This window comes from Prinia subflava, chromosome 3 (genome assembly GCF_021018805.1).
Source record: "Prinia subflava isolate CZ2003 ecotype Zambia chromosome 3, Cam_Psub_1.2, whole genome shotgun sequence".
In the NCBI taxonomy this organism is placed as follows: Eukaryota; Metazoa; Chordata; class Aves; order Passeriformes; family Cisticolidae; genus Prinia; species Prinia subflava.
Window position 1 is genome coordinate 7,450,459 of NC_086249.1, and position 16,815 is coordinate 7,467,273.

General features: G+C 36.8%; 1 long non-coding RNA gene across 6 annotated transcripts in view; it reads left to right on the top strand.

Moving 5' to 3' along the window:
• Positions 1-16,815, top strand: part of LOC134548804 (uncharacterized) — a 381,797-nt gene that overhangs the window by 28,919 nt on the left and 336,063 nt on the right. For 3 of the 6 annotated variants that reach the window (XR_010079897.1, XR_010079896.1, XR_010079895.1), the window contains one exon: positions 423-4,730. This is a non-coding gene — a long non-coding RNA (uncharacterized LOC134548804). Of the gene's footprint in view, positions 1-422; positions 4,731-11,700; positions 14,172-16,815 lie in introns of those variants that run through there. The other 3 variants (XR_010079898.1, XR_010079899.1, XR_010079894.1) reach the window with 3 other exon arrangements.

Sequence of the window (16,815 nt, forward strand, 5' to 3'; positions counted from 1 at the left end):
TATTCAATTATCTGGTTAATATTGGGAAAGGTCTGGTATTCAATCAACTTTTTTGACAGATTTCTACTCCCAGCTTTTTACCCATCCCTGCATTTTTTAAATGGAGATTAGGAGTTTTAGGCTTTTAAATACAGAGTTCAGAGAGTCTTTGCCTATTTCCTCCTTCCCATACTTTTTCTTCCCTTTTCCCTTCCCTATATCACCACATTACTCATAAGAACAGGGTGATCAAACACAGGCATGATATCTTTATTAAGCCAAATAATGGAAAATGTGTTACAAAAAATAAACAGTAAGTGAGCAAACTTTGCTTTAACTCAGCAGATCAATAAGAAAAGAAAAAAAAAAAAAAAAAAGGAATTAACAAGAGGATCTTAGAGCATTTTTCTCACCAGTTTTTGCTGTTGTTTGGATTTGTTTAGACTTCCATGAGACCATTAAAGCAAGAAAGTGCAAGCAACAAAAGAAGGATCTCATCTTAAATTCCGTGTTGGTAAAAACTTGTTCTTGCTGTAGAAATGTTACACAGAAATAATGATGTAGTTTCTTCATGCCTGTTAGGCTGCTTCAAGCAGTAATAGTTCATACAAATATATTTTTCATATTTTTAGATGTGCCACTAAAAGTATTTTTAGATGAATGAATTAATTAATGGAGATTGTTTTTTTGCAGTATCTCCGTACACTTCTTCTCTTGCAATTGTTTGTGACTGGTTTTCTTTACACCTCAAAAAATAGACTGAAAGGAAACCTGAGGAAAAGCTCTGCATTGTTGTCTCCATGCAGAAGGGAAAACAGAGCCTGCAAATATGATATGTTGTAATGAACATCATTAATCCATTTTAGTGAAGCCTGGGAGAAATGGAGCAAGTTTTGGTAAACAAACTCCAGATGGAGATAACAGAAAACGTGTAGAAAAATGGCACTCAGAGGGAATACCTCCAAAATATAATTAAATGGGAAGAAGGATTCAAACATGATGAATGAAGCAATATTTTAATTGCAGTTTTGAGAGAATGTTTTGATGTTTGGGGTTTTTGAGGATGAGAGGTTATATATATTTCTCAAAATAAAATTTAACTGCTATTTTAACACTAGCATTTAGTTTTGAGATCTGTTGACACTTAAGTTCCAGCGCTACCTCATGGCAGTATTTCTACATTTTCCACTTTTGTTTATATTGATTAAGTAACGTTGATTTGCATACAAACCCAGGCTCTCCCCAGTTACCATAGCAGAATGAGAGTGTGAACTGTTGTCTTGCATTAGAATCTTTTGACCCTGCCTGCCACGTACTATGAAGATTACTGAAATAAGATCTATTAATGCCCTGCCATGGGCAGGGACACCTTCCACCAGCCCAGGTTGCTCAGAGCCCCATCCAGCCTGGCCTTGAACAATTCCAGGGGTGCAGCAGCCACAGCATCTCTAGGAAACCTGTGCCAGGGCCTCACCACCCTCACAGGAAGGAATTTCTTCCTAATATTTAACCTAAACCTACTCTCTGTCAGTTTGAAGCCATTCCCCCTTGCCCTGTCACTCCAGGCTCTTGTAAATAGTCTCTCTCCCATCTTTCCTGTGGGCTCCCTTCAGGTATTGTAAGGCCACAATTAGGTCATGCCAAAGCCTTCTCTATTCCAGAAGAATCCAAATTCTCTCAGCCTTTCCTCATGGGAGAGGGGCTCCATTCCTCTGATCATCCTCTTGTCCTTCTGTGGATGATGAATATTGCTTTTCCTTTTAAGCCTACATATTTTCTCCTCAATGTGTATTTTCCACTTTTCAGCCCTATTTGATCACTGTGGAACTTGCTGCTACAGCACATGAAAAACTTACAGCTGAGCTTGAAAAAAACAAAATAGACAAATTCATAGATGTATAGTTCATTCAAGCTTATTCAACACAAAGATATCACATTTGGCTCAGGAATGGCCTAAGCCTCAGGGTGGGTGAAGTCATATTTTACTGTAGCAAACACTTTCTCTTGCTTGCAGTCTTTTAAAGTATATCTTGTAGACTGGATTAGACTTTTGACCCTGTGTGTCTATTCTAAAAATAGACAAAAATGACTCCAATATGTGTGTTCAGCTCACAAAACTAGGGTGGAGTTACTAAGGGTGTAGACCTGAGGGATTAGGAAGAGGCAGATTTTTTTTTCTGTCAGTTTCCCTCTCATAATGGTGCTTCTGAATAAATAAAAATACAGTCTCTATGACAAGTAACATTTTTTCCCAGTGAATATCTCATTGTGATTTGCCCATGTTGTAAGGTCTTTCACCAAGTGTCATTGCATGTATGTAATACAGAGGAAAAGTAATTTTGTGCACTTTGCGAAAAACTGAACTACTTTATTAGAATGAATCTTAGGCGGGGAAAAAAAAAAGCGTTAGTTGTAACTTATTTCAATTTGTTTTAATAGTCAGGTGAATATTAGAAAATAGAAAAATTCCAAACCTCAAACCCCAATCAAGATGAAAACAAAAAATACCCCCAAATTATAACTTAAAAGAGCAAAACAGTAGATCATAGCAAAACCTCAAACCTCATTCTGCAGTTCTCAAATTTTCCTTTTGGTCTGTAGAGTAAGCAGGATAGCAGCAGTTTTGGAACATAGGATCGACAATCAGAACAATCTTGTTAAATTAGATCAACAGACTGTATCCTGAAAAATGTGCAGGCATGCAGAAGAAAGTGGGAAAGTTAAGTAATAGGTTAGTGCCAAATGCATAACAGTAGAAGAGAGAAGTTGTCTAAATAATTATATCATAGAGTAACATTTATGGGTTAAAATGAATGAAGACATTTGTACAGGTAGAGTGCATTAGGATTATCACATAAAAAAATTAAGGACGATTGATCTGTTACTGAATCTGCCAGAAACTAGGTATTTGGCAAGTGTTTTCTGTTCAGTACAGGTCAGAAGTCTTATAAAATAGAAGAATAGAAGAGTTTGTATAGTAAGGAGACTTTAAAGGTCAGATAGTCCAACCTCACTTGCAGTGAGCAGGGACATCTTCAGTTAGATCAAGTTGCTCAGTTGTCCAATCTGACCTTGAGCCATCCTTGTGATGGATTTATGCCACAAAATAAAACCTAGATTCAAATTTACCTTTAAATCAAGAATCTGAGTTTATCTATAGATTTCCACTGGGATTCTTTTGTTATTTTGTATTTATCTAAAATCAACGCTATTGACCCGTATTTAACATTCTTGATTTAGTACTGAGAAAACAAGAAAGAAAAAGAGGAAGCAAACTTTTTTTCTTCTTTTTTTTTTTTTTGGTAGCAAATGCCTGTTATGTTTGTTTTTCTTTTTTTTTTATATCTCACAGAAATATGAGGTGAGCAGAAATAAAACACTGAATACAATAAATGGTTCATTGACATTAAAAAGTAAACAGATTAAAAAAAGGGCGGGCACACACCATGTGAGTTCAAAGGGTATGAAAAGTAAATGACTTCTGATTTTGCTAAAATACCTGACAAATATGAACAGTAATGAAAATGACTTTTGGAAAATTTGAAGAGTGTTTTTGTAATTACTTTATTAGACAATTGCAGAAATAGTACAATTCTCTGTTTATTTGGATTGCATGTTTAACAAAAGCTAGTGAGAGGCAAAAGGCTAATGAATTATAGACAGTAATGTAATCTTCCCCTCAGTGTCTTATCTTTCATATCTCTTCAAACAAAATACTTATCTTTTTGACAGTTTTTGAGCAAATAAAGCTTTTCTGTGGCCTGAACTCTCCAGGGTGAATAAATGTAAGATCAACATTCTGCTGGATTTCATAGATTATTTAAACAGATTTATGTCTTATATAATAAACAAAACAAAACAAAACAAATATATAAATGAAATGTAATGAGGTGAAGATAGTGTACAGTATCATTAAACAGATATAATATTTAATCAGGAAAATGAAATTACTAAGATGTCTGTTTGTTCTGGAAAAATACACTCTGAAAACAAACTGGATACAGTCTATGAGCTTCTGTCTGCACACTTTTGAGCAGTCTGGAAAAATCATATCTGAAATTCATTTATACTGGACATTTACCCCCCAAGACTTTTCTGCCATAAAATATGCACTTTTTAAAGAGCAAGTACTTAACTAATAAGGTTCATGGTCTTTTGAAGCCAGCTTTATGATGTTCTTTCTCTAAAGAACAATTTAATTAGATATCAAAATGTCACCTGCAGTGAATAAAATCCCTAAATGTTAAAGTTAGAGCTGTGTGTGCTTACAGAAGTGAAAGTCAGTGATACTTCTGTTTTACTCTGCAGCTTTAGGGGCTGAGTGGAAGGGTCATAACATGTGTTTACAACCAGAAGAAACTAATTGTCTAATCTAGGATCTGAGTCATTATCCGTTCACACATTGATTTCCACTGGGTTTTGGATATAATATCAGGGCTTTTGTTTTGGCAGAAAATATGGGATAATTTTTCAGCAATTAATGTTTTAATGATTAATAATGATGGGTGAAGGGAATTTATAAGACTAAGCAGAAAATTTCTTTGAATATAAACAAGATTATAATTTTTCAGCCAATACTGATAATTCCAATCGGAAAGAAAAACCTACCTCTGTTAACTCCTTCTGCAATGATTAGAAGTTTTTCATTTATGTATTTTGGATTACAGTAAATAATCATAGAATCATAGACTATCCTGAGGTGTCTAGTCTAGTCCCCTGAAGGAACTCACAAGGATCATCAAAGTCCAACACCTGGCCCAAAATCCCACCATGTGCCAGACAGTATTGTCCAAATATTTCTTGAACTCTGTCATGTATGGTGTTGTGACCACTTCCCCGAGGATCCTCTTCCAGTGGCCAACCACAGGATGAAAAATATTTTTGCTAATGAGCATTAGTGTCTGTTACTCCACACTGCAAGGACTGCATGAAATCAAAAGATTGTGGTGGATATTCATGTCAAAGTTATTCTACAGCAAACCATCACAAAAACCTATTCAAACAGTGGAACTTCTGAACTCACATATTTTCTCTTATGCTTTACAAAATTAAATTTAAAATCCTACTTTATTCAACTGAGGGGAGCAGAGGGAATCCAGATACCATTCCATTTAGGGGTATTATTACCGGGCATTAAGCATGCTGACTGAATAAACCAAAGCACTCTTTCCAATTATTTAGTAAAGAAAAGGCAAACAACTCATTTGAAAGCTGTAAATTATATAGAAACAAGTATTCATATTCAGTGTTTGCTCTTCAATCTTTAGACATGTTCTTGTGTCAAAACTTGTGAAATCAGGATATCTGTCTCAATAAACCCTCAAGATATATTTTAGTAAAACAAAGAGCTTTATAATAAAATGGAATAGAAATGTAATTTTAAATGCATGTTAACTTTTCTGCCACTTCAAACAAATGCTGACATTTTTAATCTTATTCACACTTTCTGTGTATATTAATTATAGATGTAATTTAACAGCCACTAAGTATAGAGTCCAAAAGAATTTTCGTTGGGCTATGACTGCAGAATTTCACTGTTAATTTGAGAACATAAAAGAAAATATTAACTTTCTTAAAGATCCAGGGTATCATTCTCCCTCTTGGAAGGTTCTAGCCTGTTTCAATTGCTTTATTTTTTTTTTTTTTAACACATTCAGAAATTTTGCAGATGAAAGATTTCAGGCCAAAACCTGTGCCTTAGCTTTACATAGCTGAAGAGGAGACAGCAGGTAGCAACAGCAGCTCCACAGAGATGTGAATGCTGTTCCATGTTCTGCAGCAGGACTGAGGATTGGTGTGCCTGGTGCTGAGCACCAAGGACTCCCTTGCAGCAGGACACCGCTGCCTCCCGGCCAGCACCGTGTAATTCACTACAACTGGCCTGGAACAGGACGTAATTGGAAAAGTAGAACTCCATCAAATCTTCTTGGGAACTCAGGGAGGGGGAGGCAGACATGACACAGCCCAGAGGTCAGGAAAGGAGACTGAGGATGTGCTTCCTTCCTCTGATATATTTTCAGTGTTCTGCCATTTGCATTGGTTTATTGAAGCTGCTACATGGATACAACACATTTCCTGTGGCCTTTCTATTTTTTGTTTCTCATTTTCCTTCCAGTCTAGAAGTTTAATTTACATGTGGGCAGGCTCAAGCAGTGCTCCCAAATCCATTGTGTATTCCATGTCAGCTGAAGCTGAAAAACCATGGACTGATGTTCCCATGGCTTGCCTGTGATGTTCACCAACTTGAAATGCTGCCAGATCCTCTTTCTTTCCCCTGCTCTCAGGAGCCAGTGAACCACATTCCCGTGGTAATCAACTGCAAGCTGGCAGGTGATTTCATTGGATATAGGACTGGGCCCATAAAGTTAAAATGGGGGTGGAGTATTCAGTGAAATTACCTGTCAAAATCTATTTGTAAGCAATCATTCAGTCTGTAGGGTGACTTTGCAACCCTTAGGCATGATTAAACAGATTGAGCCCTTCACTTGCATTTTGTGCTGTCTTTTTAAATTTTCAGGCAATGGCTTTGTTCGGAGCTTGTGGCTTGTCGCAAAAGTTCTTTTTTTCTTTTATGCTAACGGTAATTTAATGCAAACACCACCTAAGCATGGAGAAACAATTTTCTTTTTGATGGTTGACTCTTCACAATGAATTACAAAGCGAGTTAATACCATCAGAACATGTATGCAAAACCTTTAAAATTAAACCACTCAATTTGTCTGTTTAGTTGATAGTCTTTCCTTTCCATCAGTTTTGGATATGTTTTACTTCTTTCTCAAACCCTCTAACTGGCAATATTTTAATGAGGCTGTTTATAGTTGACAGAAAGAACATATTAGACCAAATACCACCAGACGTTTGCATGGTCAAAGCTTCTTACCCTTTCAAAAGACTAATAGATTACAGTGAAATCCAGTTTCATTTAAATAAAAATATTGACTTCTATCTAAAGCATAATTCCTATCTATTTTGCACAAAACATTTAAACATTTTCTTTAATGAACTTGTGAATGTTGATTTTGATAAAGGAGATAATGGATACAATGTAGTGAATTTTTTTTGTCTAGGGCTTTTTATTGACAAAGAGCTAACAACCCCCAGTTGAAAGCACATTGTTTAAAAGTATGATGTAATCAGTATTTGTAGTGGTTTAATAGAGCTGGGCATTTTCAGAAGCAAAATAGCAAAATAAATATTTATTTGCTTTCATAATTATTAGTGTAGTTTTTCTACAAGGTTTGATCTGCATTTTCTTAAAAGTAATCTGATATAATCCTCAATTCTTATAACTCATTTTAAAAACAACAAAAAAAATCAGGAGAAATCCTCTTCTATTGTAATGAGTTTGATTTCCTTAAATGGATTTTTGACTTTGCACACTTTAAAATAGTGTGCAATTGAAAAATTTAGATTAACCATCCAGGAAAATGAAAAAGTAATTTGGCAAAGCTCAACAAATTCTCAGAGCTACTCAAACTGTGAAATGTGCATGTTCTTTCATAATATAAAAGGCCATCATAATTTACAAAAAAATGTGCTGTAAGTAAAAATACAAAAGAAATAATTGCATATTTTATCGTGAGGAGACAAGCTGAAACTGTAATACTGAAATGTGATTTAAAAACACATGAATTACATAATTCAGTGGTATCTTAACTAAATGTGGAGACAGAATGGAGTGTATTCATAAAAGGGGAAGACATAGTAGAATAAACTCTCTTCACTCTTTTTTGTCATTTTGAAGTATATTTCTAATCTTTTCCCAACTTTTCTCTATATTATTTTAAATATATTAGAAGTTTGTGTATATAAAATTAAACTTACAGAATGAAACAAACTTTCTAGAGGCAAATGAACTGAGCATTCTCATCAGGTAAGTTAAATAAACATTTTATAAAAGGAAATGTTGATAGAAAACATTTTGTAATGCATGATATCTCTTTTGAAGAACTTTAATGTCAAAGTAGATTTTTAAAAAAAAATACATTTTCTTTTTTGGGTTTATTTTTTCTTTTTTTTTTTTTTAATTTAAAATTTTAATCACTTCAGAATCTGAAGTAAGATAATCTTTGATTCCTTTTAATATAAGGTTTTTAAGCTCTTTTTTTATGTTTGAAATCTATTAGAAGTCTTAAAGCTAGTGCCAGTTATGCTTTGCTTTTTATTTTGTACTTTATTAAAGTACTTATATTTATCTTAAGAGTGTTTTCTTCTAGAAATATCTGAGATAATTGCCTGTAAAAATAATGAAATCAGGAGACTGATTAGGGAAATTAGCTAAGCTGGATCTCAGCAACTGCATATCTCTATTAACCTCCTAGAGGGATCCATCAGGAACCGTCTCACCACAACTTCTCAGTTCTACTTTAAAAGTATCTATTATGACTCTCTCCTGAAAGGGTAACTCAGGTTCTTGTAAATAGATCCCTTGGTGAGAACTAGAGTGAAATGACACTGAATGAGCATATTAAAATATTTTCATATATATGTATTTTAATGTATAGTTTATTTTAGAACAACTTGTTCCCAATGAAAATCATTATGGAGCCATTTTGGTTGTTATCTATAGTACTATATCAAAAGTACTAGACAAAAATAACACTTCAGAAAATTTAAAAAGAAAAGAAAAAGAAAGTAAGAAAGGATAAGAGCAGAAAGTTATCATTGCCCAAGGACCCAGCAGTGAGATTTGATTGTTGCAGTTTCCATGTCTTGAAGTGACTGAAGTGATGGCCACAGTCTTGATGTGTTCAGGGCGAGGGAAAGCACACAGAACACAAGGTTCAGTGGGTTAATAAAGCTCGGGTTTATGTGGGAACACCCAGGTGCCTCCCCTGGCAGAGGGCAGAAGAGTTTTACACTGTCTGCTGCAACATTTTGGATTTTGTGCAGTCCTCTTGTGGAAGGCCCCAGAAATGGGTCTGGGGGTATTTAATGCCTTTTGGTTGTTTGTGACTCCTTCTGAGATAAGACAGCTCCCTCTCATGTCAGTGTATTTGAGCCAGTTTTGCTCCATCAGAAGGGACAGATACCTTCAGACCTACATATGAATGTCCCAGCACCTTCTGCAGGGTGGGGGAGAGTTTGGCAGCTGATCCAGTTCTGTGAGAGAGGAGACTGCCATGATTAAAAAGGAATATCCCACCCTGCAGTGTCTGCTTCCTTTTGGCCTTCTCCCTTACCTGGCTCAAAACCCAGCTTGTAGCCACCAGCAGTGAGTGCTCCTAGGAGAATGAGAGGTTTCAACAGCACAGACTCAAAAAATGTCCCCCTCCCCTGGAGGGCTGCAAACCCAGCCTCCACAAAGCACCTGCTGCCCCCACACAGGGCCAACTGGTGTGGGTCATTAACCATTAATGTTCCAGTCTCTCAAAATATCTCATTTGCTTTATGAGTTTTCTGCTACTGACTTTGACAGTTGAAATAATTGATAGGATTTTTCCTGTCAGAAATAACAGATATTTATATACTTCATGCCAATTGTAAACTGGTGACAGCAACCTTTAACATTCATAGAAGGTCCCCAAAATCAAACTACATGTAGAATGGGCTATATGTAATTTAGGATATTCTTTTTTACCTAAGATAGCAGATTAGCCTGTAAGAAATGCATTCAGTTGTGTATCAAATCAATAGGCCCATGGCAGATGCCACCTTTTTTTTTTAAATCTGTCTATTGAATGGTGTGTTGGATTTGCCTCCAGTAGAGTTAACTATTTTCACAGTGGCTGGTGTGGGGCTGTGTTTTGGATTTGTGCTGAAAACAGTGCTCAGGGATGTTCTCATTATCACTGAGCAGTGTTTGTGCAGAGTCAGAGCCTTTTCTGCCTCTCACACCATCCCAGCAGTGAGTGGGCTGAGGGTGCACAAGGGGTGGGAGATGTTCAGAGGGATGGCATTTGTCATCCCAAGTCACCATTACATTTGATGGGGCTGTGCTCTCCTGGGCATGGCCAAACACCTGCCTTTTCATGGGAGGTGATGAATGCATTTATTGTTTTACTTTACCTTTGAGCAAGGCTTTTGGTCTCTCTGTTAAAATATCTTTATCTCAATGCACGAGTTTTCTCACTTTTACCCTCCCCCAGTTCTCTCCCCCACCCCTCTATTGGTGAGTGGGTGAGTATCTGTGTGGAACTTGGTTGCTGGCTGGTGTTAAATTATGACTGATGGCTAAGGTAGAAGCCTTACAATACTTTTTTCAAACTCAGAAAAAGAGATTCTATATTTTTTTTTCTTAATTCATGACCACCAGATATTTTACAAGTAAGAAGGTACGATTATCCTTTAGATTATCTGCTCCTCCTTCAGTTTGTTGCAATTTTACTGCCTGGGTTATCCATTTATTCATTCACTGGCTGGTTTTACTCTTTTTGTAAGGTCATGTTCCATGTGATGTTGCTGAAGTCACTCATCCAAATCAAACATAGCTCTTGGAGGATCAATGTTGTAATGCACCCAGCCTGACAGCATTAATCCTTTACTCTGTAACACCAAGTGTGCTACTTCACAAATTCAAACTTCCCAAAAATGACAAAATCTTTCAATCCTGTAAATCAGTAACACTGCACTGAGGAACTTTTGTCTTTAATGATTGTGATAAGAAAGTGAAAGCCATTGGAGGTTGTAAAATGTTTAATCCAGTCTAACAGGTTGGAAATCAAATTAGTTACCCTCTGCTTGCTTTCCTGAGTCCTCAAGTCCTGTATAACACCAGGATGTGGGACAAGAGCTGAAACACTGATTTATGGCAGCTGGCAGAGCTGTGGAGAAGGAATAGAAGAGCTCTGCCTGTGTGTATGTGCATCCTGATGAAGAGATAAGTAAGGAGTGTAATATTCCTGATAAAGTGAGTTGTACAGCTACTACAAAAATAGGGTTAAGTGAACATTTATTTCAGCTCTGCACAGCTGTTTCTGCAGATCGGGTTCCTGCTTCTTAATATTCATTGCTAGCAAAAACTCATGCAGAGAAGTTTTTGTTCAACATGAATATTTAGGAAATTACTGTTCAATATATGAATATTTAGTTTTGCATGCAAAAAACCCCAGCATTCATGAACAATTTTATGGATCTGTTATTCATCATTTACTGTTCTTCTCATTCATAAGTTTCATTCTTTTAGGAAAAAAAAAAAAAAAAAGAAACTATAATACTTTGGCAGTCACAAGGCAAAAAAAATGCAGTAGGTTAGCCTTTGCCTAATCTTTCAAATCATTGTTTATAACAAACTTATCCACAATCCTAAGATTTTTGCTTTGGAGAACAAATACAAAATTCATTTTAGTAAATTCAATACATTTACTTTAGTACTGAATGATAAGCACATGGAATATATAAAAATGGGGACATTTTTTGAGAGCTTTTAAGGCCAAATATAAGCATAAAAGTGCTCAGAGTATTTAATCCCTTTAAAATCCAGAGGATTTAGATTTACTATGAAGAAACCTCTCAAAGGTCAGATATTGATGGTAACTACCATTTAATAAAATAACTGGTTATTTTGCCCCATAAAGTGGGTATTCTAATGAAAAAACAACTGGGAAATACTCCAGAGAATTGTTGTGCCAATCACTATTAACTAAGAAATGGAAAAAGAGAATCTAATCTTCTTCTTTCTTCACTGTTTAAAACATATAATGCAAAGATAATTTTAGGAATGTCATTAGACTGGGATATTAGACACCAAATACTCATAATTACATCTTGTTTATTTTCCAGGATCACCTCCTGCAAGCTCAAGAACAGTCCATGCTTTGTGTAAGAAGCCAAACAAAGGTGGTGGAAGATCTGAAGAGATGGTGGACAAAGATGGAGCTTTTGACAAAACTCACATGAGGAAAGAAAGCACACAGCAAGTGGAAGCAGGGGGAAGTGATCCAGGAAGAGCAGAGTGACAGTGCCCAGCCTTGCAGGAGTGGGGAGAGGAAAACCACAGTCCTTGGTGTGTGTGCCACAGAGTGATGCTGGGACCACTGCTGCTCAACATCTCAGTTAATGACCTGCATGATGACACAGAACCCACCTTCAGCAAGTGTGAAAAAAAATGATTGGTGGACCAGAAGATTGTGTTGCTCTTCACAGGAACCTTGTCAGGGTAGAGAAATGGGCAGACAAGAATCTCATAAATCACAGCAAAGGGAAAGGCAAAGTTTTGTACCTGGGCCCCTCAGCAGCCCCAAGTTATCTTTGATCCAGCCAGGATCAAGGTCAGCAGTCTCCCAGGGTCCATTAGACAGAGTTTTACCAGCAGATTGAGGGAGATGATCCTTCCCCTCTACTCAGCCCTGGTAAGACAAACCTGGAGTGCTGGCCCAGTGCTGGGCTCCTCTGTACAAAAGACAGGGAGATACCTAAAGAATTACAGGGTAATTCTTGTAAACAGCTACTCAGTGATTGAGGGCTTGGAGTGCATGACACAGGAGGAACACAGAAGGCTTAGGGGGGATTTTATCAGTGTGCATAAATACCTCATAAGTACAGAAAAGATACTGAATCATTGAAAAGCCAGTAATACATGAGGAAATATTAACTGTGAGGGTAATTGATCAATGGAGCTGGTTCCTCAGAGAGGTAATGGAATCTTTCTCCTAGCAGATACTGAAAACACAACTGGAGTGGCCTGCTCTGGCTCCTTAGAGGAGAGGTTGACTAGATGATCTCCACATGTACCTTGCAGCCTCAGCAATGTTGAGAGTAGCAATTTTCCTTTCATATGAATCAATCATCACTTCAGTTGTTAAGACTTGGCTAGTCTGACCAGTTTAAGATGAGACAATTTGGAGCTTTATTTATCTTAACCCTTACATTAATGCAGATTTAGATTAATCTTGATAAAAGTAATTAAGTTCCCAATTGGACCAGAGAAGACCCAGCATCAGCCTGGACAGAACTGTACATCAGTGTAACTGTACCATGTATTGTGGATGTTCCTGCTGGAAAATGATGCTGAAAATCCTGCTCTCCAGAATTGCATCTCCCAACATTCTGATAGGTTCAGCACTCTCCTCTCTTTTTTGTTGTGCATTCTCCTAAAACAGGGGTACAACAATACTAAAGGCACAGCAACCAAACACTCCAGGCCAGCAACTAATAATCTGTTTGCTATTATTTTGTTCAATCAATCATTTTTAATACAGTTGATTGAATATTTCTGTTTCTTTACAACTCCTTGCAATAGGTTACCCTTTATGAAAGATAAGAGAAGAGCATTAAGTAAATTTTTGGCTTTGTGAACTCTGTAATTGTCAGCATTTTTCTCCAATATTTCAACCACAGTAGAGGGAAATGGAAAGCAGAAAGCTCTAATATAAGTTTCAGACTGTACAGATGTGTTTACAAGTAGGCAGCTTCCCCAATAGTGATGAGCACTGGTAGATTCTGATATAAGGAAGAAGATACTAATGTTTATCTACACATTTATTCTTTTTTTTTTTTTTTAACAAATACTTTAAAAAGGTCTCAATTTCCCTCCCAGTTTTAGTCCATAAAAGAAGTTCGCATAAGCAAGCTGCATGACCTATTTTGGCACTCACATCAACTACAAAATGTTCATATTTGACATGTGAGTCACAAGTGAACATAAGGGCAATGGGTGTATGCATATCATGAATTTAATACTCCATTGTCCTCAGAGTTTTGGGAAAGAAAACTCATACACGCTTTGAATTTCATGTTCTGGAAGGTATACTCTCACTGTGTGAGTATTTATCCAACAGAGTAACAGTGTCACTAATGTGAATTGCTTGATTCACTGGCCATTCTGTTCCCTTTCTTCCCATGACAGTCACTGTAGATTGGCCAGTGAATTCAACCAGGTGGCCACTGTTATCCTTCAGGAAATGAAAACATTGGCATCCTGCTTTGATACACCACTCCAAAAGGAAGAAAATAAAAATATATAGAAATGAGATAATACTAAAAAATAGCTGATGAAACAAAGAAAGAAAATGGATTAGCATGAATCTGTCCTTCAGCTAAATATAGATCCAAGACACAAGAATGAAACATAACAAGTTCTATCTTACAACAGTTTCTAGTTTTATAGATGTGCATGATCTATTTTTTCACCCTCTGGCTTACTGTTGCATGTGAAAGTTGGACCCCATAGAACAGAATATATTGCCTGTTCTATCACATTTATAAACAATGAAAAATAACATGTCAAGGATTATTAAGCAGCACAAAGAAAATAAAAGTATAGAAGCAGAAATAACAAGCTTATCAACGTTCTTCCTGAACAGTTATTTCTATGAATTATGCTGTATAGCTCAGTACATCTCCACTCAGTAACAGGCATAGACTAAAGAAGTGTCTGAGCTTTTGTTTTTGCCAAATGGTTTCTGGGACAGAAAAAGAGTATCAAAATAATAATGATAATAATAATAATAATAACAACAAGAACCACCATCATCATCATCAATGAAAAAACCCTAAATAATCCCTCTGTAAACTGAAATCCTGTTCCTTTTATGACAGTCTTAAATATTTGTTTAGTTGAACTTCAATATATTATGGGCAAATACATTTCAAAATGCTACTTAAAATATTCAATTACTTTAAATAGTAATTCAAATAAAAATTTTAATCAAGAAAGGATTGTAATACCTTCCAAAGCCAAAGTTGTAGCAAAATTCTGGAAGAAGAAAACCCCAATATTTTGGGGTTTATTTTATTTACCACCATCCTGCTAAAAAGCAAGTGAAAACATAAATTGTATGCAGAAATGTTAAAATGAATTCAAGAATTTCGTGTCTTACATTCAGGATTCATTACTCACTTTCCTGCCTCCCTTTGCAGGCAGCTGTCACCCTGACAGTCCTTCTTTCCAGAGGTTTGCAGACTGTCCAGAAAGTACTTCTAAGAAATGGAAACTTCTAGTTCAGCTTGGATAAAGATTAGGTGTAGTGGGTGGTTAGAGCCAGCCCTGCAGAATTTTTCTGAAGGTTTACTAGCAGCACAAAAATAAGGATACCACGCACACTCGTATGCAGTCTTGCATCGACATAGATGGATATTATTGGAGAGTAGAAAGATAATCACAGGATGTCAGTACCAGCCTTATGTCAGTTTAAAGAGGAGATTGGTATGTGGGCTTGGTCACTGGGTAAGGTCACTTAGGTAGGGACTAAAACTATTTAACAGGCACCCAAAGCCACCAGGGAATCACAACAGACACTGCAGGAGCAGGATGCCACGGATGGGTTTGTTTCAAAAGTCAGCCCGTGTGCTGCAGCTCCCTCCACTGTGTGTTGGTAATGAGCTCCTGAGAAGACTGGAAGGAATTCCAGAGTAACCTATTTTTGTCCCAGCTTGCTTCAGGGATATGTATGAAGTATCCTCAATGCAATATGTCTGTCATGCTAATTTAGGAGGACTTCTTGTGAAGAGGGCCATTCCAACTCAAGTCATGAGTGCTGCTACTGTCACACTGCCAGTGGCAGACAGATCCCTGATTCCTTACAGTCACATCAGTTGTTCACCTACACCAGCCAGGCTACATTTCCAGAGCCCTGGAGAGATTAACCAGCACTCTCTGGAAGGTTTAAAATTTACCTCAGTTTTTGTTGGTCGTGTAAGCCTTTGTATTACCTTTGCTGTCCACAGGACCATCAATCATCATTATTATTTTATTTCTATTATTTACCTCTTGGTACTGTTGCTGTGGTTTTTATAGATATTATCCAACCTCCTCTAAATGTATTTTTAGTTTTTGGAAAGCATTTTAATTGCCACCCTCCTGTTCAAATCCTTTCCTGCTAAAGTAGAGGAGATGCCACTCCAGTTTGCACGTGCCAGGGGTACATTCACATCTTTGTCCAGCCCCTTCTGTCATCAGATGAAGGGGTCACATCCTTGCCTCCTGGTGGATGCAGACCAAGACACTTCCAGGAGATTTAGTCCTGAGATTCAGATTGTCACAGCTGAGAATCCATGCCCTGTTTCAGCCCTGGGCTGTGTGTTGATGGAGAGTCTGGCAGCACTAGGCGAACTTTTAAGTGAAATAAGTTAATTGTAATAAAATACAAAGACTGGGGAAAAGTAAAAAGCAATTGCTTTCTTTTGAGGCAGACAAGGAAAAAAAAAACAAACCTAGGTATAACATTCCTTCTCCTTTAGCTCTCATTCTAGCTTGGTTTCATTTTGTTTTGTCTGTTCTGCCCTTCCAGTGGAATAACAAGTCAGCTATCTCTAAAGTCAATTCAAACATCTCCCAGGAAATAAGCAGCAGTCTGTTAGATAAATTTCAGTCTTTTCTTGCTGAGGAGCATACTCCTCTAAGATCAAGTCTCTCATTATATCCTTTTTTCTTGGATGACTTCTGCTGAATGGAAGTTCAGCCCTGGGTGTTCCTATAATCTCCAACACTGAAAGTGATTTCATAGGGCATTATCTCTTCTCTCCTGCACTGCTCTGCTGCAGTCACAGTTTCAGTCACTTGCCATCGTTAGAAAATTCATTCCTACGTGGAAAGAGCCAGGTAGGTTTAACTGTTAATTGACTCCAGAGTGTACTGGAATTTCTCCCTTACAAAAAGGTAAGTAAGGAACATTTCCCATATCCCTGAGTATTACCTGTCATACATAAATTTTTAATAGTGCTAACTTGAACACTTGATATAGGCCTTGATGTCATTAACACAAAAAATTCCTTGAAGGTCATTGTTCTTGGAGAGATGACTTCTAAATAGAGATGTAGTGAGACTGTCTTTTAGGATCTGTAAAACAGAAATAATCGGGTTTTGGAATACTTTTTTAAACATTTGTGTGAAAAGTCAGCTCGGAAAGGTATTTATGATGTTCTGAAAGGCTTTTTTTTTCCTATATCTCTGATCAT